This window comes from Neofelis nebulosa, chromosome 8 (genome assembly GCF_028018385.1).
Source record: "Neofelis nebulosa isolate mNeoNeb1 chromosome 8, mNeoNeb1.pri, whole genome shotgun sequence".
Taxonomy (NCBI): Eukaryota; Metazoa; Chordata; class Mammalia; order Carnivora; family Felidae; genus Neofelis; species Neofelis nebulosa.
In genome coordinates this window covers 33,096,996-33,119,202 of record NC_080789.1, presented here as the reverse complement: position 1 = coordinate 33,119,202, position 22,207 = coordinate 33,096,996, and the positions used below count along the sequence as shown (strand labels likewise).

General features: G+C 34.6%; 1 protein-coding gene and 1 long non-coding RNA gene across 5 annotated transcripts in view; one reads left to right on the top strand and one right to left on the bottom strand.

Moving 5' to 3' along the window:
• The window catches only part of MGAT4C (MGAT4 family member C), a 742,934-nt gene that overhangs the window by 662,404 nt on the left and 58,323 nt on the right, over window positions 1–22,207 (bottom strand). The gene's annotated exons all lie outside the window — the stretch shown is intronic.
• The window catches only part of LOC131519139 (uncharacterized), a 33,358-nt gene continuing 24,502 nt past the window's right edge, over window positions 13,352–22,207 (top strand). Inside the window, exons 1-2 of one of the 2 annotated variants that reach the window (XR_009265492.1) lie at window positions 13,352–13,555; window positions 17,894–17,948. This is a non-coding gene — a long non-coding RNA (uncharacterized LOC131519139). Of the gene's footprint in view, window positions 13,556–16,939; window positions 17,004–17,893; window positions 17,949–22,207 lie in introns of those variants that run through there. The other variant, XR_009265493.1, reaches the window with a different exon arrangement.

Below are 22,207 nucleotides of genomic sequence, written 5' to 3'. Positions count from 1 at the left end.
GGCTCAGGTCAGGATCCCGGGGTTATGGGATTGAACCCCACGTTGGGCTCCATGCTAATCATAGAGCCTGCTTAAAATTCTCTCTCTCTCTCTTTCTCTCCCTCCACCCCTCTCTCCCTCTCATGCTCTCTCTCTGTAAAATAAAAAACAAACAAACATGCCTCTGGCTGCTCTCCCTGTCCCCCCTCCCCAGTCATCTCCCTTTGTTTTTTGAATGTTAGCTCTTGGCTCACTGCAACTCTCTCCAACACTACTTTTTCAGCAGTGAATTCAAAGTCCAAAGTCTAAGACCGAGACCTTTCCATTCTTCTTCTCAACCATCTTTTTGATGGTTAACTTCAGAATTCACTTCAGTGATCATACCCATGACTTTGTTACTAATCACTATTACTCTCCCCAAACCTCAATTTCAAGCATGCCATACTACAGTGTTCTATCTTTACAGCTCAATCCTTCTGAAAGCCCAACTCGAACGATGGCTTGAAACCAGTGAGATCTTACCATTTTTCCTTATCTCTCACCCCTCATCCAACACTCACACTTCTCTTACTATCAAGCTTAAATTTAATTGCTGTTACAAAATCTCTCACTTAAATGCAACATCAACTCCTTTGTTTTCTGTCATATTTGCTTTCTCTCTTAGCTAACCCACAATTATGGCTAAATTCAAATCTCCAAGAGCTGTACATCTAAGCCTGCACTGCTGTACCAGCCTGGAGGGAACTCCCAACCATCTGGACTAGCTATAAACTCAAGAGCACTAACTCATACTGTATTTCTATAGTCCATTCACTCTTTTACTGTTCTATTAGATGTCGTTGTACTAGGTCCTTTTTTGCCTCAAACTTCTCAGTTCCCACTGTCAGCTTGTGACCATTCTTCCTATTTCATTAAAGAAAATAAAGCAGTCAGAAGAGAAATTCCACCCACCATCTTCCCCTCGCATCTATTTTCCTGCATTTGTATTTGAATACTCTAACTTCTCTTCCATCATCAGGATGGACTGCACTCCAACTAAATACAGGTTTTCCATTGTGTACATGCTCTTATCTCCCTTTTCTTTCTCAAGGATATTGCTGCAGCAATTCCTTTTTTATTCCTTTTAATTATAAAATATTCCCCATCAACTGGAACATAACCCATCAGCATCAAAATAACATGAAGTTATGTTGTTCATCTTATAAAGAGAAATGATATTGATACCACTTCTTATAGCTATCACCTCATTCTTCTGTTACTTTAAATTATAAAGCAAAACTCCTTGAAATAGCTGTCTATTTTTTTATTCTTTGAATGTCTTCCTATTTTCTCTGAAGCCCACGATCATCAAATATTTATTGCCACAACTCCAACAAAACTGCTCATTTTGTGATCACTGTTAATTGCCACACTGCTAAGTCCAATGCTAAATTCAGTCCTTACATTTTTTGCTGTATCAGAACCAGGTGGAATCATAGACTATTCTCTCAAACTTAAAATACTTTCTTCACTTGGCCTCTTTTCTTAAAAAACAAACAAACAAAACAACAAAAAACAAAAACAAAACACAAGCCTGGTTTTCCTTCCACTTTACTGGATATCTTTCCTCAGTTGGTTTTTTGTTCGTTTGTTTGTTTGTTTTGTTTTGCTTTTAAAATTATCTAACACCTAAATATTAAGGAACCCTGAGGTTCAATCTTTGAACCATATGCTTGTATTGATTCCCCTAAGTGACTTTACTGAAAAGTCAACTGATACTTATTTTCTTTCTCAACATGAATGTTAATATCTTCAACTCGATCTGTAAAACCATTTATAATCTGATTTCCTGTTCCATCAAGAGCTCATCTACCTCAACACTTCCTATTCCTCCTCCATAATTTTCAAACCTGCCAGCTACACACCCACATTAAAGTCTCTGCCCTTTCTGTTCCCTTTGCCTTGGATGCTCTTCCCACACACATCTGCATTTCCTTCAGATCTTTATTTTTAAAAATCACATTTTCAGGGAGACATTGTGGCCTACCATAACTAGAATTTTTTCCCCTCTCCCGCACTTAGTATCTCCCTACCTTGTCACTTTTTTTTTCTTTAGCACTTACCACTGCTTAATATAAGGGATACTTTTCACTGATTCTTTATTTTTTGTTTCCCCACTAGAATAAATGTCTTCATGAAGGCAGGTGTTTATTGTCTGTTTTGTTTACTAATGGATCACAGAGACTGTACACTTAGAAGATGCTCAATAAATATTTGTTGAATAAATAAATGAATAATATCACTCATTCTATTTTATAATCAGCGTCAAGTATGAATTTCAATATATATTAATCAAACTTTTACAAGGAGTGTGTTATATTTTTAAATTCTGTTACTGCTTTTAGAAGTCAGGTTCTATAGCCATAAAATTGCAGGCTTTATTACTAATAGAATTAGTGTTAAGAATATGATACCTACCTTTGTGGATCTCAATTGTAAAAAAAAAATAATAATAAGATGAAACTTATTCATTAGGACTTTCAAGCAGATGGCAGGTGACTTCCAATGTGCCACAAAACTAGATGATCTTTAGAGTTCTTACCTCCAAAAATGAAGAGGTTAAGATAAAGGATTGTGGAAGCTCTTTCATTATAAAATTTTATCAAATGTCTATCCAATCTAACACAGAAGGGGAGAAGATAAAATTAAGAAATTATGCTCAATTTTGTATTAAACAAAGGTTTCTATGTATAAGGTAGCAAGAGAGATACTTGGTGTCTAGTAAACATTCAACAAGTGTCAGTTATTATTGTCATCATGGTAGCTCTATTAATCTCCTTCAGATGGATTAGGGGGAAAAAAGCAACAAACGCTTTTAATTCAGCTATGTTCCCTGTGTAAGCATACACAAAATAAATCTTATGTTTGAGGCAAAAAGCTTTTGGAAAATAACCTATGAAAGGTATAAACCTAAGTACAAAGCAAACATTTGCAAACGATTGTACTCTTTTTTAATATGCTAGTATAATCACAAGTCTATACTTTATCATGGTTAAAGAGTAAACTTCCAAATTTAAATACATATTTTTTAATCCAACTTTAAATTTAGTCAGTAGTATTATAATAGCATTGTATGGTGATCATGATAGTAGCTACACTTGTGATGAGTAGATAGCATAACATACACACTTGATAAAGCACTATGCTGTACAGCTAAGACCAAGGTAATACTGTGTGTCAACTATTCTTCAATATAAATAAATAAAAGTAAAAATACAATCATTAAAAGTATGTATTTTCAGATACAAAAATTTTAAACATTTGTTCTTTTAATAACATTCAAATTTATAGTCTATATTCTGATTTTTCCATAAACTTAAATATAGATATTTCTCTAAATTGAAGGAGTCCATTCATGATATAATATTCCTTATGAATTATCCATAGCTAAAAAGCTCTAAGGACAATAATAAGCACCGATTTTCCTTCCTCTTTTTTTAATGTTTATTACTTTTTGAAAGGGTGAATGTGAGTAGGGGAGGGGCAGAGAGAGAGGGAGACAAAGTATCTGAAGCTGGCTACACACTAACTTGAGAGAGTCCGATGTGGGGCTTGAACTCACAAACCATAAGATCATGACCTGAGCTGAAGTACAACCCATAACCAACTGAGCCACTCAGGTGCCCCAAGAAGCACCAATTTTTACCCCAAATTCCAAAATTGTTAACTGATACACAATAATTATTTTGAAGGTATTTGAAGCAAAATGTTCAATCTCATTTTAGTAAGAGCCCTTTATTATTTCAATCCCTTTCCAAATTATTTCAGATAATTTTGAAAACTGTGTTCCAACTCATATAAAGGTCCAACTCATAGAAACAGAGAATGGCTGGTTACCAGGGGCCGGGGAGCAGGAAAATGGGATTGGTAAAAGGATACAGACTTCTAGTACAAAATTTTAAAGTAAAATTAAAGAAAAGGTTTCTGCAAAAATGAATTTTTATCTGAAAAAAAACTGAAAGACCAAATATAAGCTTCTATTAACCAGAAATAAATTAGATGATGTATTTATTACAATAGAATTAAATTTAAAAAATGCATATTTTGAAATTTTAATACTCCCCCCACCTGGTTTCCTAGTTTATGTGCATGAGTATATCTGCACAGTGGATCTTCCAGAGTATTTTGCCTATATAATGGAAAGCCAATGCACGTTTTATTAACATTCCTGTATTAGGCTTCTAAGCTTTTAGAAGTTTTCAGAAAAACCTCAGTCTTGATGGTCTTCCATAGAACAATGTTCCTGCAAAAAGATACATCAGTCTGGTTTTATTCTTGATTGCCTTAAGGCAAAACAAGTAATTTTAACAATATGTTTGGAATTTATTATTTGGATCCACACAGTTCTTGAGTGATGCTATTTAAAATATTTTCATAATATATTTTAACGTCTGATTTTATTTTAGGTTGTTTTAAGTTACCATGTAGAGAACTTTCATAAAAATGTATGATCTCTTTTTGTCTTCTGAAATTCTAACACATATTTCTCTTCATAATAAAAACACTTTGCCTACTTTTTGCCTAACAGTAACTAAACAAACAAAACAAAAAAATTGAATAAATAAAAAAATAAAACAAAACTACTGCATTGAGTTTCCCTAAAATGTGACCGTCAAATTTCTGTCTTGTTATTGGGTTATGTTTTAGAAATATTAAGTTAAAAACTAGAAAGCCAATGTGCTTTATTGGTACTATTTAAAATACCCAAAAAGTAAACAATGTTTGAACATTGTGCTGCATAATTGGCAAGATTCAAAATAAAACTTTCTTTTAAGTCAGGGTACAAAATGAGAATCTAGGAACAGTCCTTGAACCTATGCACAGAAAGTATGCAGGAAATTTTCAGAAATTTACTAGATACAAAAGTGGCTTTGCCTGTGTACAATGATTCATCTTAATTTTATTCCTACAAAACTGCCTGAGGTTCTCATGTCATTTAAGGGCTCTTCCAATCCAGAGATTCTGTTTTTCAATAAAATGTCCCTTCAGATCACTAAATATAATAGGGAACCAACCATGAACAAGAGGATTGACTGAATGCTTTCATAGTTTTTCAACTATATATTTAAAAGTAAACCAGTATAATGGCTTCAATTAAAATTTTTCCTATATCCAATTTTAACAAGATGATCTTCACATATTTGAATATATACATTTATTTAATTTTGTGAGGTATATTCATTTACTTAGGCATTGATAATTAACACATGCAGTTAATCTCTTCTTCTCCTTAGTCATCTCATGTACTTATCCTGAGTTTATTCTTATCCATGTTTATTCATATTCATGTCTAGGCTTAAGGTTATTCAGGATTCACATATTATGTATCTCAAACTGTACACTCTCTTGTATGAATTTTCTGAATCCTACAAAAGCATAATAAATACAGGTTGGCTAAACCCAACTGAGAACACATGTCTCTTGGCAAGCCTTACCGGCAGATTATAGCATTTATCAATAAATTCTTCCTTTCCTCCAAGTTCCTGCCAAGGCATAGTATTTATAGAGTTTACTTCCATAAGGAATTGATATTAAACACAGATATTTGACTTCATTTAACCAATGGAAAAGCGACGGGATGCCATTTCTGAATTGAAGCCTTAAAGAGTGGCATTATGAGTTTCTGATTCCAACTCGTTCCTTAAAAATGCCATACCATAGTTAGCCATTGTTGCTTCAGCCAAACTACCAGAATGAAAACACATGGATCAAAAGTCTCTCATCCAGTTTAGTTCAGAATATCCTAGCTGAGAGTAGCTGACCTACATGTAGACCACTAAGGCTTAAATAAATAATTATTTTAAGCCATTGAGGTTCTGGGAAGGTTGTTTATTATGTAACATTACCCTAGAAGAAAACTAATATTCCCTAGTAGCATAGAAAAGGAGCATTTATTCAGAGGCTTTAATGAGATTATAAGAAGTACAGATAGTAACCACTTCAGGAGGATATTAATAGTAAAAACAGCATTATATCTTAAATCTTCCAATCTAAGTAAATAATGATATAAACAGTAAACAGGTGATGAATTATTCTCAAAATCAAGGCTGTGAAACATTAAAGATATTTTAAAATGTCTCAAAGACTGAAAGGTGTAACATTTTATAGATATATCGTTTAACATATAAGGGAAGAGCTCAATTATAGCCAATATAAACATTTTATATCAATTATAGAATTATATATAATTATAATTAATACATAAAATTATTTGTATAATTGATATCATTGTATTAATAATATGTAATATTTTATATAAACCGATGTCATTCTCAGATCACTTTCTGGCTTCCATTTAGATTCCATGAGTACTATATAGAGTTAATACAAGAAATAATTCATCATGAAGAAATAGAAAAATAGCCATGTAGCATAACTTTTAAAATTTTAATAGTAGAGGTGTGCTATATACAAAGAAAACATATTATTCAAATATATATTGCCTAAATAGCAACACATATATCAGTGATTTAATAATTTATGTTGTGAATGCATTCTATGTTTGAAGAGCAAATATGTCTCAGAAGATGAGCTTTCCCTTGAAGAGATTATTTCACATTTGATGTAATGGTTGGGAATTATTGCCACAAAATAAGATACTGCAGTGTTCACATAAGTTTTCTGGCTACGATAGATTTCTGGGTCCCTTAAGTTCCTGCTTTTCTAATCAGCTCTCTACATAAAATAAAGACTCACAGGGATGGAAGCACAGAGAAAATAACCTATGTATTTCTTTAATTTTATAGACTGGTAAATGAAGCCCAGATTTTCTCAAATTCATAAATTTCATTAGATTTCCAAATTAAATATCCATCCCAGATACCTCTTTTTACTTCCATCTCTCTGGAATATTAGTCAGATATCTGAAATTTGACAGGTCTAAAATTAGATTCACTTCTACTTTTCCTCTCCAAGGATGGGCCTTCCTCCCCCACCCCCCACTCTATTAGTGGCCTAGTAGTATGAACATTAGTATCAGGGAAGATCACAATAGGAAAAAAAAAAGTCACACTTAAATGCAGTAATTTAAAAGACTTTAATGCAGGGACAGTTAGTAAATACGAGAGCAGGTTTAAAGTAAGCTATGAAGGCACGCTCAATTACCCTGACTTTAGCAACCACAGGGAATCATCAACATCATTTGCCCTAAAGAGATGAGGGTTGGGAGCATCTGAAATGCAGAGAGGGCTGAAGCTGGTGCTGTAGCTACAAGGTAGTGCTGTTCATTAGGATTCTATTTGTGAAAACTATCTTCTGCATATGTTACTGAGAACAAAGTAGCTATGTCAGGGCACCATGAGATGGTCCTTCCACCAGAATATATATAACTGCATGACAGACTTGAATCCTTCAATTAAGGGGGAGAAAAAAGTAAAACGTAATCAGCCACACATGTGTATAAGGTCTGAGGAAGAGGGTGAAGTGACTCGTAGAAGAATCAGGATGCAAGCCCATTCTGTACGCATCAGCCTGCACTTCCCTTAAGAACTCCTGAGCAGTGAAGAGAATGTTCCTGCAGGTAATTACTGAGCTGGAGAAATAGTAAGGCTGTTCACCCAACCTTCTCTTCCCTAGAGGGTAGTTAGAGCTACACCCTATGGGGCAGAGAGGAAAGGGCGTACCACCTGTGTTACACCTGTGTAAAATAAAAATGTTTTTAAACTCTCTTCACCACCTACTGAAGACATCCCATCTTTTAATTTTTTTTAAATGACTAAATGGTACAAAGAAAGGCATATATATTCAGATTCTGAATGGGCATGTAAATAAAGCAGTTTGCATCTGGAGAATGAAGAAATTTCCTTTTTGTGTCTAATCAAAGTAATTTGGAGAACTAGAGATATTTGGTATCAAGTACCAGTTTCAGAAGATAGTCACATACTACTATGAACATAATTTGTGCTTTGTATTTCCATTTCTGATTTTGAAGTCCAAACTTCATAACACAATAGGCATAGGTCCTTAACAATACTGAGGAGTTTCAAAAAAAAAAGTATTAACAACATGATACAACAATTCCTGGAAGTATAGAGAAAAAATAGGTGAATTCCAGAGATAACTGTCTATAAGGCCCAACTCTGAGCAGCACTTTTTTCTTTCCAGTGTTTAATCAATACCTGCAATACATATTTTTTTGATGACCAAATGGATGGTTGGATGCATGCATGCATAGATGAATTAATGAATGAAAAAATATGGCTCCATGAAAGCATCCTCTTTTTCATAAAACTACTAAAACATAAACCCAGCCTCTGTCTCTGGTAATGTGTCAGAATCAAGATATGTCATGACTGAATACCCCCATTGAATCAATGAGTATTTCTTCCAGTTGCAGAAACAGAAATCCAACTTCAGGAATTTAAACTATTATAATAAGGATTTGATTGATGTATCTATAAAAGAAATTATTTTGACCATGGCAGAATTGTAGAGCTGTCTATTCCTAGCAAGGAGAGTGTCACTGTTCTTTGGAATGAATGGCTTTTGCTCTCGCCCCCTATAGGGGCTATTATTGGGGTTTGTTCTTCTTGCACACTTCACCTTCTCTCATTCAGTCAGCTCAAGGGAGCTAACATCCACATTTTCCAGTAGAAAGAATCAGTGCACTGAAATTCTCTCAGGACTGACCAAATTGCCCCTGCTCTCTTGGACTTGCCTATGCAAAGCAGAGCATGAACTTGTGGGGTTAGTGTCTAATTGCATACCCTCTAACCCACTTTCCAGATGGCAACTGAAGGGATCTTCCAACGAAGAAATCTTACCAAAGTGTTAGTGGCCCAGAACATTGCCTCTGAAGAGAGCCCAAATGTCTCAGTATATCCTATGAGGCTGTTGATGATCTGTTGTTTGCGTTTCTCCGGAGACCACAATTATCATTTTAGCACGAGAAAATTACCCACTGTGCAGGAAGCGCCTACAATGAAATCTTGTCCCATATCTACCAGAACTTGGTAATACTCCTCCTCAGCAGCTCTGACATACAAAAACATTTCCAGAGATTTCCAAATGTTCATAGGAGGCTAGAGAAACTCTTCAGTTTAGACTTTTTCTCAATGAAATACTAAACTTCAATCAACAGTGAATTATTCACAGTTCACTTAGTAAGCAATGCTTTCTCTTACCTTAGAAACGCCTACATGCTCCTCTTCTGGAATAGTCCTTCACCTCCGTAGATGTAACTAATTACAGAAGGACCAGCAAATATCACTTCAGATATCTTCTCTGTGCCCATCCAAAATAGAAATTACATCTCCTTCCTAGGTCCTATCTTACACTTACTCTGGATATAATACTTTAACTCATTTCTTGTTTGTCTCATCTGCTACATTCAAAACTACCTGAAAGCAAAAATATCGACCTACTCAGAATTGTGCCTTCTGTTCCCAACCTATGATATTCTTACCAGGTACTGACACATATGGGGTACTTACACATAAAAGAGTAGATGAGGGTGACAGTAACCTTGGGAGTAGAAACCCTGGCTTGGAATTTACACTCCAGTACCATTTGTGTGCTCATAGTCAAGCTGCTAATAAATTCTCAGCCTCCTTTGATGTTCCCTATCGCGCAGGATTTCGGTGAGGATTAAATGAGGTAATGTATGTAAAATCTCTTTAAATACTGATTTACAGCTATAATCATTTTAAATTCAAACTGTAATTTTCTAAATACCAGTAGAAATGCTGTTGAGCCATAAGGTTCATTTTCCTAAGTGGTTTAAAAACTTTCTGAACTGTGTGGCTTGTTAGAGAATATAAATGGCTGTCCAACTAGGCATATATTTAAAGACAATTAGTCAATTCAGCTAATCACCTGTACTTGTGTGGAGGTTGTTTTAATTTGCATCAAAATAGCTACTCATGATGTTCACAGGTACCAATTTCACAATTATTTCTCCTTAAAACTACATTTTTTTGTAAGTCCTCTATTTTTTTTTTAAAAACTGGACAAATCATGGGTAAACTCTGAGAAACATAATAGCTTGTGGACATCCATGCGTTAATAAAGCTTTCAGAGACATATTTTTTCCTCCCTCAAAGCAAATTTTGCTACAATTTTCCCTTAATTAATATAATTGATAACAGTTATATAGATATGTGGCATTTTAATCATGCAGATATGTCTTTTGCTGTCTAAAATGAAATTAAAAACTGCCAGCAGTCTTGTACTTCCAGTGGTAGCTGGAAAGGAAATTAAAATAGAGCTGGTAATAAACGGTTGATATGTTCAATGTGAAAGATCACAGACCTGGGTCATACACATGGGGAAGGGATGGCAGAAAATACAATGACAAATGCAGAAGAAAAGCTCTTATCCACATGATGAATTGGGAATGTTGAAGTCTTTAATAACAAGCTCAGGTAACACATAAGTTTTGCAGCATAATTAAGGCCAAAACTTTCAATTTGGTTATCATTAATTTTTGTGAAGATTTAAGAACAAACAGGACTGAAAAACCCTGTATTACTCACTGCCATTTCATTTATCAATATGTTGGTGGATATTTGGTTAAAGAGATCTAAATATATTCAAAATTCTTTTGACCAAGCATTTTGAAGCTCATAAGAGAGGGTTTAACTTTGATCTATTAATATACTAAACTAATACTGAATGGATGACTATCAGGCAGACTCTTCTAGACACTGTCAGCAGCTCACTTTCAGATAATATAGGCAGTCAGAAATGTTACAAACATTAGACATGGGCTACCGCCTCTGGATAATATCAGGAATTTATCATTATAGAAATTGGAAGGATGACAAAGAGCCAGGAATTTAACATTTTATTTCCAGGTCTGTATTCCTCAGTGAAAGTTGAATCAGTGGGGATTTGGATTCATGTTCCTAACATGCCAATCTCTTCAAGGATAATTGGCTTTCACCTTTGGGGATGATATGAATGAAGACACTAGATGAGGCTATGACTGAATGAATATACAAGGGGTAATGTATAGAAGGAAGAAAAGAAGTCCAGAGAACAGAACTAAAGGAATGTCTATCTTTGGAATTCAGGAAGAGAAGGAATAGTCAGGGTCGCAAATACATTGTATAATTTCGTGTAAACCAGAGGAGAATATCAAAGGCAATGGTAATCAACCAAAGAGTATTTATAGAGACTTCCAGGGGTATAAGATATGAATTTTAATGTGTTACTTGAGTCAGAATATTTTTCTTAGCATTTACAAAGCCAGATCTTAGAAAATGATGGGGAAATGGAGAAAATTAAAACTTTTTTAGGATCTCAATAGGAAATTCACCCAAAGCAATTGCTCAATTGTTCACAGTAACATTTATTAATAATTAAAAGTGTTGAGCATTTTCTTATAAATTTTAAATTGAAGGAAATACATTTTTCTTCAACTTTTTCTTCTTTGATTACATCCAAATTTCTTTAAAAAGTAGCTGACACTTACTGCTTTCTTTTCTTTCCACCCACTCATTCTGGTATTCAATCTGGCTTACATATCCGACACCTGCCCCAACTCTCCTCTCTCAATTTAGATGATCTAGTCAGCAACAGTAGCTGAAAACATACTTAGAGTAATGCTAAGAGCAACCAGATATCATTGAATAGCAGATTTTCTCAATACTCAGATACTTCTTATATTCCATTCTTCTAAGTAATAGACTTATCCTTTTTATATTTTATTCTATTTTAATTTAATATAGAAATAACCTACGACTATGTATAAGCAAGCTCTGGAGTACTTAACCAAATGATCAATTTTTGTCATATTAATTTTTAAATCGTATTAGTTTGCATAAATATATATAGAAATCTACACTTTGGTAATGTGAAACCTACATCTTCATTCAATTATTTTATACAGAAATAGTAGCTGTCACTGAATGCAAAGTCTGATGTGATTTTCCCTTTTTAGAGACAAACCATCATCTTTTAAAGGATCTTAAAAACTGGTAACACAAGAAAAAATAGTGCAGTGTATAAAATTTTAAAAATGTTTCTTGATTTTTTAAAAATGGCAGCTTTAAATCTTTTTATATTAATGCAAAACAAACATGGCTTCTATATCAAATATCTTGATTGAGTAGGCTAGGAAAACACTGTTGCATGGCAAAAAAAAAAAAATCATGTCACTTTTGGATTGTACACAGTATGAAACTCAAAACCCATGACTCTCCCTGCATAAGAATAAAGACACCTACTTTTTTGAGGAAATATTTCCTTTCAGTAAGTGGAGTCACACTTAGGTAGAGCAGGGATTCTAATTGAAGTTAGTACTACTGTATCACAAATATGTTAAGATCCACTAAGAATATTACCCAGGTTGAATGGTAATAAGCAAAGTTTATTCAGTTCAGTTATAGGAACAACTTTGGTCATCTTTAACCTCATAGAATACCTAGCATACAGTTAGAGCACAGTAGGAATCAACATATTTTTAGGATTGTTGATTTTATTTCCCTGGTTCCCAGGTGAGTAAATTGAGATGGAGTGTATATTGTAAAAAAAATGACAAATGAGAAGTAGCTTCCTGGAGAAAGGTTTATTAAGAGATAGAATAATTTGGTTTATGTAGGGTTCTAGTAACGCTACACAAATGAAGTCAGTCCTTACACAAGAGTTGAATTACAGCCTCACAGGATAGGAACATATTTCCCAAGAAGGTAGTAGCTCAGTTGAAGAGGCTATAACTATGAATCACTTTTATCATAGAGGTTCCATTCTCTGGGAGGCTGATTCAGCCCAAAGACATGTTTTTGTTTCTACTTTACAGTGTTTTAGAAGTGAGTCTGAATATCATTAGTCAGAGTCTATGCTCTCTACCTACTATCCTCAGTCATTTCAAATTAGACCTAATTCACTTTTTTACATTTTTGGCTGAATCCCAAAGTCATTTGAATGAGAGATGCTTGATAATTGGAAGACCATTATGGAAATTTGGTTATTATAATATTCCATTTCCAGCACATCAAATCAAACCAAACACCACAAAACCTACAAACTGCATGGTGATAGAACTTTTTCTGTAATCTACTATTTTTTGTAAATTTGTTGTGGCTAGCCACTTGTGGGGATACTCTACTACTTTTAAGAAAGATTAATGAGTTAAGTGCAGAGGTCATTGTGAGAGAGAGCCAATATTATAAGGAAAATGTAAAACTAGATCAGAATCAAAGAGGACTAAGAAAAGCTGGAAACTACTGAACAGTTGGGCCTTCCTGCCTACTTCATCAACCTTACCCCAGCCTCAGCTAGAGTAGTTTTGAGCATCTCAAGAGACAATAGTTTTGAATTCCAAAATGACTATCAACAGGGCAATGGATAGAGATTGTGGTATTTTCTTATAATGGAATGTGACTCAAAAATAAATGGATTGTTACATGTAACAACATGGATACATCTCAAAGTAACTATGCTGAGTAAAAGAAGATAGACTAAAACAGAACATACTGTATAATTTCTATAAAACTAGAAAAGGCAAACATCTTCAGACAAATAATGCATCCCTGATTGCCAGGGACAGGAGAGATGGGAGGAAAGAACTATAAAAGGACCAAGGAAACTTTTGAGGGTGAGAAACATATTCATTACCTTGATTTTTAATGTTAGTTTCAGTATATGCTGTATACATATGGCAAAAGTTATCAAATTATAGACTTTAATACGTGTAGTTTATGTCAATTATACTTTTTTTACAAATTATTTATGTTTTTTTAAATTTTTTTGATGTGTATTCATTTTTGAGAGAGAGACAGAGCACAAGCAGGGGAGGGGCAGAGAGAGAAGGAGACACAGAATCTGAAGCAGGCTCCTGATGTGGGGCTCTAACCCACGAAAGCAAGATCGTGACCTGAGCTGACACTTAACCAACTAAGCCACTTCAATAAAACAATTGAAAAGATGAATACAGGGGCACCTGGGTGGCTCAGTCGGTCAAGCGGCCGACTTCGGCTCAGGTCATGATCTCGCTGTCCGTGAGTTCGAGCCCCGCATCGGGCTCTGTGCTGACAGCTCAGAGCCTGGAGCCTGTTTCAGATTCTGTGTTTCCCTCTCTCTGACCCTCCCCCATTCATTCTCTGTCTCTCCCTGTCTCAAAAATAAATAAAAAACGTTAAAAAAAATTAAAAAAAAATAAAAGATGAATACATACAATGAGAATGAAAATGGCAGGCACATGAAATATAAATCTGTCACATAAATTAGGGACTGAGAAGCAAGTATCTTCTCTCTGAAACAATCAATTTAGCCAAATTATCTATTGGTGAGTAAGAACTTAGAACAAGGAGAGATAGGCAAATTATTTCATGTAATGGAACTGAGCCATAGGAGCCTGATGTATCCATTTCTACTTTAGGGTGAATTTTTATAAGGAGGCTTTAAAAATTAGTGCTCTTTTGTTCAAACTCCTCTCCCCTAGACACAGTGCTAAAAAGAATACTGTCAACAATTTCTTCCTTCCACATTAGTCTGAACAGCAACTGGCATATTTTTTTTCTTTAGCTATGTTAATATATCCAATCAGACTTTAGTATAGTCCTTCACTTATGGTATGTCTCCTTAAAGAGATTTTCAACACTATGATGGCTAGTTATATGACTCAACTTGGTCAGGCTAGAGTACACAGTTACTTAATCAAAAAAGTAACCCACATGTTGCTGTGAAGGTATTTTGCAGATGTATTTTTTTTTAATTTTTTTAACGTTTATTTATTTTTGAGAGAGAGAGAGAGAGAGAGAGAGAGAGAGCGTGAACAAGGGAGGGGCAGAGAGAGAGGGAGACACAGAATCTGAAACAGGTTCCAGGCTCTGAGCTGTCAGCACAGAGCCCGACGCGGGGCTCGAACTCACAGACCGTGAGATCATGACCTGAGCCGAAGTCAGACGCTTAACCGACCGAGCCACCCAGGCGCCCCAATGCAGATGTATTTAACAACAAGCAGTTGGCTTTAAGTTGGATTAAATAAAGTTTACCCTTGTTAATGTGGATGGGCCTTTTCCAACTAGTGGAAGACCTTATAAGAGAAAACTGGGGTTTCCCAAACAAGTAATTCTGCCTCAAGACTGCAACATCATCTCTTGCTTGAGTTTCTGGTCAGCTGGCCTACACTACTAATTTAAGAGTTGCTAACCCCCACAACCACTTGAGATAATCCTTTAAAACAAACATCTTAATAACTACATCTTGTATATCATACTGGTCTGGTTTCTTGGGAGAATGTAGACTGGTATGATTACTGATATAACGTGTGCTGATTTTTTAGTTTTTCTATGAGGAGAAATACCATTTCATATTTTAAGACTTTGTGGAACTCACCAAAAAGTTTATAACACATATTTTAACACTTCATGAACTATTTGTGAGATGATATTTAAGATATCACTAATGCTTAAAGTCTGGTTTACAGTTTGCAATTTTTTGTTTGTTTTTTCATCTAATCTTAAGATATATGGATTAGTTAACTCGTGTTACCATATTAAAATACCATAGACTGGGTGTCTTATTAAAATTATCTCCTATTAATTTTTTTTTCCCTAGGGCACCTGGGTGGCTCAGTCAGTTAAGCGTCAGACTTTGGCTCAGGTCATGATCTCAGTTGGTGGGTTCGTGTCCCATGTTGGGCTCTGTGCTGACAGCTCAGAGCCTGGAGCCTGCTTCAGATTCTGTGTCTTCCTCTCTCTCTGCACCTTCCCCACTCTCTCCCTCTGTCTTTCTCAAAACCAAAACAAAACAAAATATTAAAAAACTTTTTTTTTTAACGTTTTTTCTCATTATCCTGGTGGCTAGGACATCTAAGATCAAGGTTCTGGCTGACTAAATTCCTGGTAAGGACTGTGTTCCTGGCTTGCAGAAGGCCACTTTCTTGCTCTGTGCTCACATGGCCTCTCCTTGACACATGCCCCTAGGTAGAGAATGAGCAAGCTTTTTGATGCCTCTTCTTTAAGGGCACTAATCCCATCATGAGGGCCACACCCTCACGATCTCATCTAAATCAAATTACCTTCCAAATTGTCCATCTCTAAAAACCACCCCTTTGGGGGTTAGAATGTCAACATTTGAATTTTGAGGAGGACACAATTCAGGTCATCAGGATATATAAATATTCTCTGCCAAATCACACTAATGACTTATTTTCTTTGCAGTTTTATATTCATTCAAACATTATCACGTATTTTATTTCAATTGATTTTATCAGCCACTATATCAAGTAGACAAATGAGCATATCATCACTATTTTTCACAGAAAGAAAGAAAAAAAAACATAAAAATTAAAAAAGCCTAGTGACTTGCTCTGTATCAAATACTGTAAGCAGAAACAAAAACTATTTCCTTATAATTTAGAACAATATTATTATTTTGTCACACCATAATGTCACAAAATATCCTCATATCCATAGAAGAAAGAGCTATATATTGGTATGGAATACAGAGTATAGGGGCAGCTGCGATAAAAAGTCTTTGGTTCTGGCATTTCTACTGACTTACCCTCAAAGGCCTGAAAGATCACTGTTCTAGAAACTTAAGTAGTAATTAGATTTCCAGCAAACCAAAGTGTTGGCTTCACTTCAATTTTATAGTAATCCGAATAGGCCTTTGGTAAGCTGAATTAAATTATTTTAGAAGTGCTCTTGATTGATTTACCTAAGTTATGATCAGGATAGTTCTCTGAAACTCTGTGTGAAAAATAGGCATTAGTCGCCTAAAATGTTCTTTGTGTATTGTAGTGGTAGATACTTCCCCCAACTGAGGGGGGTGGGGGGGAAGTGCTGCAAAACAGAGGCTTTGTAACCTATTTTAAACAAGATAATTATTTCTTATATAAATACTTGCGATGAAATACTGTAGATTAAACATATTGGAGGGGTGTCTCTCAGTGGTGTGTGTGTGTGTGTGTGTGTGTGTGTGTGTGTAAATGCAGAGAGCTAGATTTGACTCTACTCTGTCCCCTTATCTCCAAGGCATACCATTGGAACCCTTTGTTCCTTCATGCTACTGGAACGATTTGAAAATGCCAGTTCCAGGTGATACCTGCATACAGTTTAATATTTTTATATCTGGATTATTGTTCTTCTTAGAATATATATTTTTGCTTAAAATAGGAAGGATAGTCATAAATGGAACTGTACACCTGCTACAATAGAGACAGCTCCCTACAATGTAATATAACCCCTATTCTTGCCTTCCCACTGACTTTAACCTCAAGGCACTAAAAATAACCATTCTGTCTAACAGTAAGTAGTAATTCAGTTTCCAATTCAGCTAAAACCGTAGCTTCACCTCAATTTTAACAGCTGAAATTCTTATGTCCTCTATGGGTCATATCTGGTCACTTTTAAAACCTCTTAAATTCAGTTACTATGGAACTAATGGATATCACATATAGTATCCCCAGGGTGAACTGAAAAGTAAGTGAGAAATGCCTTTCTCTAACAGCTTCTTTTCAAAAGTGCCCAAAGAACATTTTATATTGAGCACAATTTGTGGGACACTTTACATTTTTCTTATGATAGGTGGAAGAACTGTTGATTGAGATCTTACATCATGAGCTTCTACTGAAATTCAACAAACTGCATTTCAATTACCCAAAGTTCCTTTGGTTCTTACATGGGTGTCACAAAAATAAATTGCTATAAAGCTTTGCAATCATATACCGCTAAAGGTTTTGCTAGACCAAGTTGGCAGGTTATCACAGAAACATATATTTGGATAAAGATGAATCAAGGAATTTTGATAAGCCACAAAACATAGAAAACGATGGTAGTACACTTTTTTATTTCTAAGTGCTTTAAAAAAATAACTTTTACTTAGCACAATTCTTTGATACATTTACTATTATTCTTTTATTACCTCATCAAATCATTGACAGCTTTTTGAGATAACTACATTTATTAACTTTCCTTCCCCTTTGTAGATAAGAAAACTGAGACACAGAGAGACTTAGTAAATTTCCTTAATTCATTCAGATGGTAAGTGACAAACTCAAAATTCAAACAGAGGCACTCTGGTTCTGGAGATTTCTGTATATAACCCTATTTAAATAGTACTAAAATTTTCAAATTCAAATAAATGCAATGAGTCAAGTACAAAGAAGTTGAATGGTAGATATTTTACTGGGCAAAATTGGTAACTGAGAATCACATTATAAATTTCCACAATAGCTCACTTTCCTTGCACTGATTTTATGTTTCTAATACCATGGCCCAACATTTATGAACATAAAAATGAGCAGAGGACTATGCTTCTGAAAATTTGGAATGAAGTATAAGAACCTATTTATATTTTTAACTTGTAGATAAAAAGGTAAGCAACTTTTCAAAAGAACAAATGACAATTATAAAATGAGTGATTTGGATAATAAATTCAATGAGAATTCAGAGTTGTTTGACACTTCCCCTTCTATCCAAGATGGAGTAATAAGGATTCTCTTGCCTGAAACAACCAAAAGAAAAAAATAGGGAGAGGAAAAAATATATTTGCACACAGTTTTGAAGATACTAGGTCAGGCAAGAGAGTGATTCCTGAGAAATAATAAACTACACATGAAACTAATACAAGATTGTATCAACTATACATAATAATAATACTAATAATAAATATAATAATAATAATAATAATAATAAGAAGAAGAAGAAGAAGAAGAAGAAGAAGACGACGACAAAAGGCTGAGTCTAATGGTGCCTATGCTTACGGAGAGTATGTTCAAGCTGTAGCAAAGGGGAATACAGATGGAGTCTCAAAGTTCCCTAAATTGCGGACATTTTGCTGGAAGTATTCTTAGCTTAGGGAGAAAATTGCAATATAGCATGAATGAATGTCAAAATAATTATGTGGAGCAAAAGAAGCCAGACCAAAAAAAAAAAATGCATATAATTCCACTTATATAAGAATCTAAAAAATACAAACTTCTATTGACAGGAGACAAGTGATTATCTGGGGAAATTCAGGGCAGATAAGAGTTGTAGGGAAGGATTACACAAGAGCATGAAATAACTTTTGGGCATGATAATTATATTCAATATCTTAATTTTGATGGTATTTTCATAGGTGTATAAATATGTCATAGCATATCAAACTATACACTTGAAATATGTGTAATTTTATCATATTCAATTACACTTGAAATTATAAAAATGTCTGGCTTGGGCATAATGTTTTAGGCAAGTTGGGCTTTAGAACTGTTCTTTGATATGGATATCATGTATGTGTCCCTTCAAACAGCATAGGTCACTAACTTCTAATAGGCTGATATTAAGAGTAGGTACTTTGTGCAGTAATTAGGTCATGAGGATGAAATTCCACGATGGGATTCTGTCCTTACATGAAGAGGAAGAGCCCTTTCTCTCCTCCATGTGAAGACTGAACCAGAATGTGGACGTTTATAAACCAGGAAGAGGGCCTTCACGGGAATCCAACCATGCTGTCATTGTGATCTTGGATCTCCAGCTTCCAGAATTATAAGAAATAAATATCTGTTATTTAATCCACCCAGTTGATGGGAATTTGTTGTTAACAGTCTGAACTTATTAAGACAGTCTGTATGGAATGATAACATTTAATACAAGAAAATAAAAGGAAAGACTGTGCTCTGCGTGATGAATGGTGCAAACAGAGCAGCATGATATTATGTTTAGAGGTCCATAACTTGATTAGTTTGGCTTGAATATTAGTTAATTTGGGTCTTAGGAGAGAGTACAGAGGTAGTTTAGGATTAAATACTGTTGTGGGATAGCTGCAATTATCTACAAAGAGATTGTATTTATTTTCTATTGCTGCATAACAATTACTACAAATGTAGTAGCTTAAAATAATGCAAACTTATTATTTCACAGTTTCCATGGATCAAGGGTCAGCATGAGAGTATTACTTTTCTATTACTGCTATAATAAATTACCACAAATGTAATCACTTAACATAACACAAATTTATTCTGTCTGTTTCTGGAGGTTAGAAATCTGAAATCAATTTCACTAAACTAAAACTGAGTTGTAAGGCATTGGCAAGGCTGTTTCCTTCTGGATGCTGTCAGGGGAGATTCAGTTACCTTGTCCTTTTTCAGCATTCAGTGGCCACCTGTATTTCTTGGCTCGTGAACAATTTCTCCACTTCAAAGTGAATCACTCCAGTCTCTGCTTCCATTTTAACATTGCCTTCTTCTCTCTTGACTTTCTTGCCTCTCTCTTGTGAGGACCTTTGTGGTTGCATCTAGTGTCCCTCCCAGATAAGGCAGGCTAATCTCCCCTCTTAAGATCCTTAACTGAATCACATCTGCAAAGACTCTTTGCCCTTTCAGGTCACATTTGTAGGTTCCCACGATTAGGATGTGGGATTTGGGGGAGCTGTTATTCTGCCTACCATCATGGATTAGCAGGGTCCTGTGCTCAGGTCTCAACAGGCTGAAATCACAGTAATGGCCAGGGCTGTACAGTCCAAGAGGTTCTCTTCCATCCTCATTCAGGTCGTCGTCAGACTTGAGATTGTAGAGTTTCTTACTGGCTGCCTGATGAGGGAATCACTATCAGCAGCTAGAGGCCAAACTCTGGATCTAGTCACATGACACTCACATCATGCAGCACTTTTTCAAAATAACACAAATTTATCTTGTTATTATGATGATTGGTGTCTTATCGAACTTTAGTTCTGTGCTATTCAGCATCTCTCCCATTTAAGGAAGTTATGAGAAACCGTTGAGTATTTATATTACATATTTAAGGATAAAGCAGAAGTGTTTTGTGAGTACTTTTGACATTTCAATATATTTTATCCTTTTTTGAAGGCACCGCCTACCATGTACTAACAAACAATGAACATATTTCCAGAGTAGAAAAACATGTCATCATAAAGCAGTAGCAGGTTTAGAGCAGACAAATAAAAGAGTCACATTGATGATGCTCAGTGCTCTCTTTTGCCATTTTTCAAATGGAAAGCAAATAGAAAAAAATTCAGTCTGCAGGTGTTCAGTATAAATCAGATACTGAGTTGCGACATACGTTTTCACTCTCTACGGAATTTATGCTTCTTTAAGACATTTTGTTACAAAACATACCTTACTGAATTTCTGATATGTTAAGAAGAAGGAAATAAAATAAGCATATTTTAGGGCTTTGCCATTGGTTTAAAAAGAGCATAATGAAGTACATCTCTGTGTACATGTTTTATTTTAGTGAAATCACAAAAGGAAATTATCAAGATAAAAACATTAAATCTGATTCAAAACATAAATTTTTATATAAATGACAAGGGAGAAAAAAATGAGATCTACCAGGCTTCTAAACAAAATTATAAATCTATTCTACCATTCTTAATTAACTTTTGCCTTTACAAAATTTTAGTGGAAGCTACAGAGTAATAACCCTATAGTCTACTCCTAGACTTGTGTTGATATGTAGTCATTTTTTTTTCATTTTATCACAACCATTCCTAAATCTGTACTGATTGAATATGGTACTTATTTGATATCCCATTAATACACCCTACTGTATTTTTTATTAATATTTTGCATATCCATTACATGCCAGAGTATACTATGAACTAACAAGCAGGAATTATTTCATTTTTTTCACTAGTATCCACATCTATGCTTTGAATATTACCAAAAAATTATAATAAGTCTATAGATATTTTCAATAAAACTGATGACAGTATTTCACAGAAATTTTAAGCATTTTGTGATTCAGGCATTAATTTTGATTGACAGAGGGACAGACATACCAATTTGCATTCAATTAATACCCATAAATGTGTGTGTGTGTGTGTGTGTGTGTGTGTGTGTGTTGTATATGGTGTGTTTGCAAATGTCTGATCCATAGTAGTCGTTCTGTAACTAGTAACTGTAATTACACTTAAAAATCAACTCACCTAGGATTTAGTTAAGGTTTCTATATCTAGGACATAGTTAATAATAATGACATTGTAGGCTCCATCCTATTAGAGATTCTGTGACTTAAAGTTTAGCATTTGGTGTTAATGTTTATGATCCAGTGAGAATGATTTAACCTATATTCAAGAACACAGCAAGTTTTTCATGAAGCATTGGTCTTTCATAAGTATTGAAAAAAGCCAAGTTTTATTATAAATATCAATTTAGAGTGACAACAATAGTGTGGAAATTAAGCATTAACTGCCCTTATGTGCCTATTATATCACATTTTTATCATTATAGACTTTGAACTCTGAGGAAATATGTATAGTTTATAATAATCCTTTTATTTCCCAATATTAATACAAT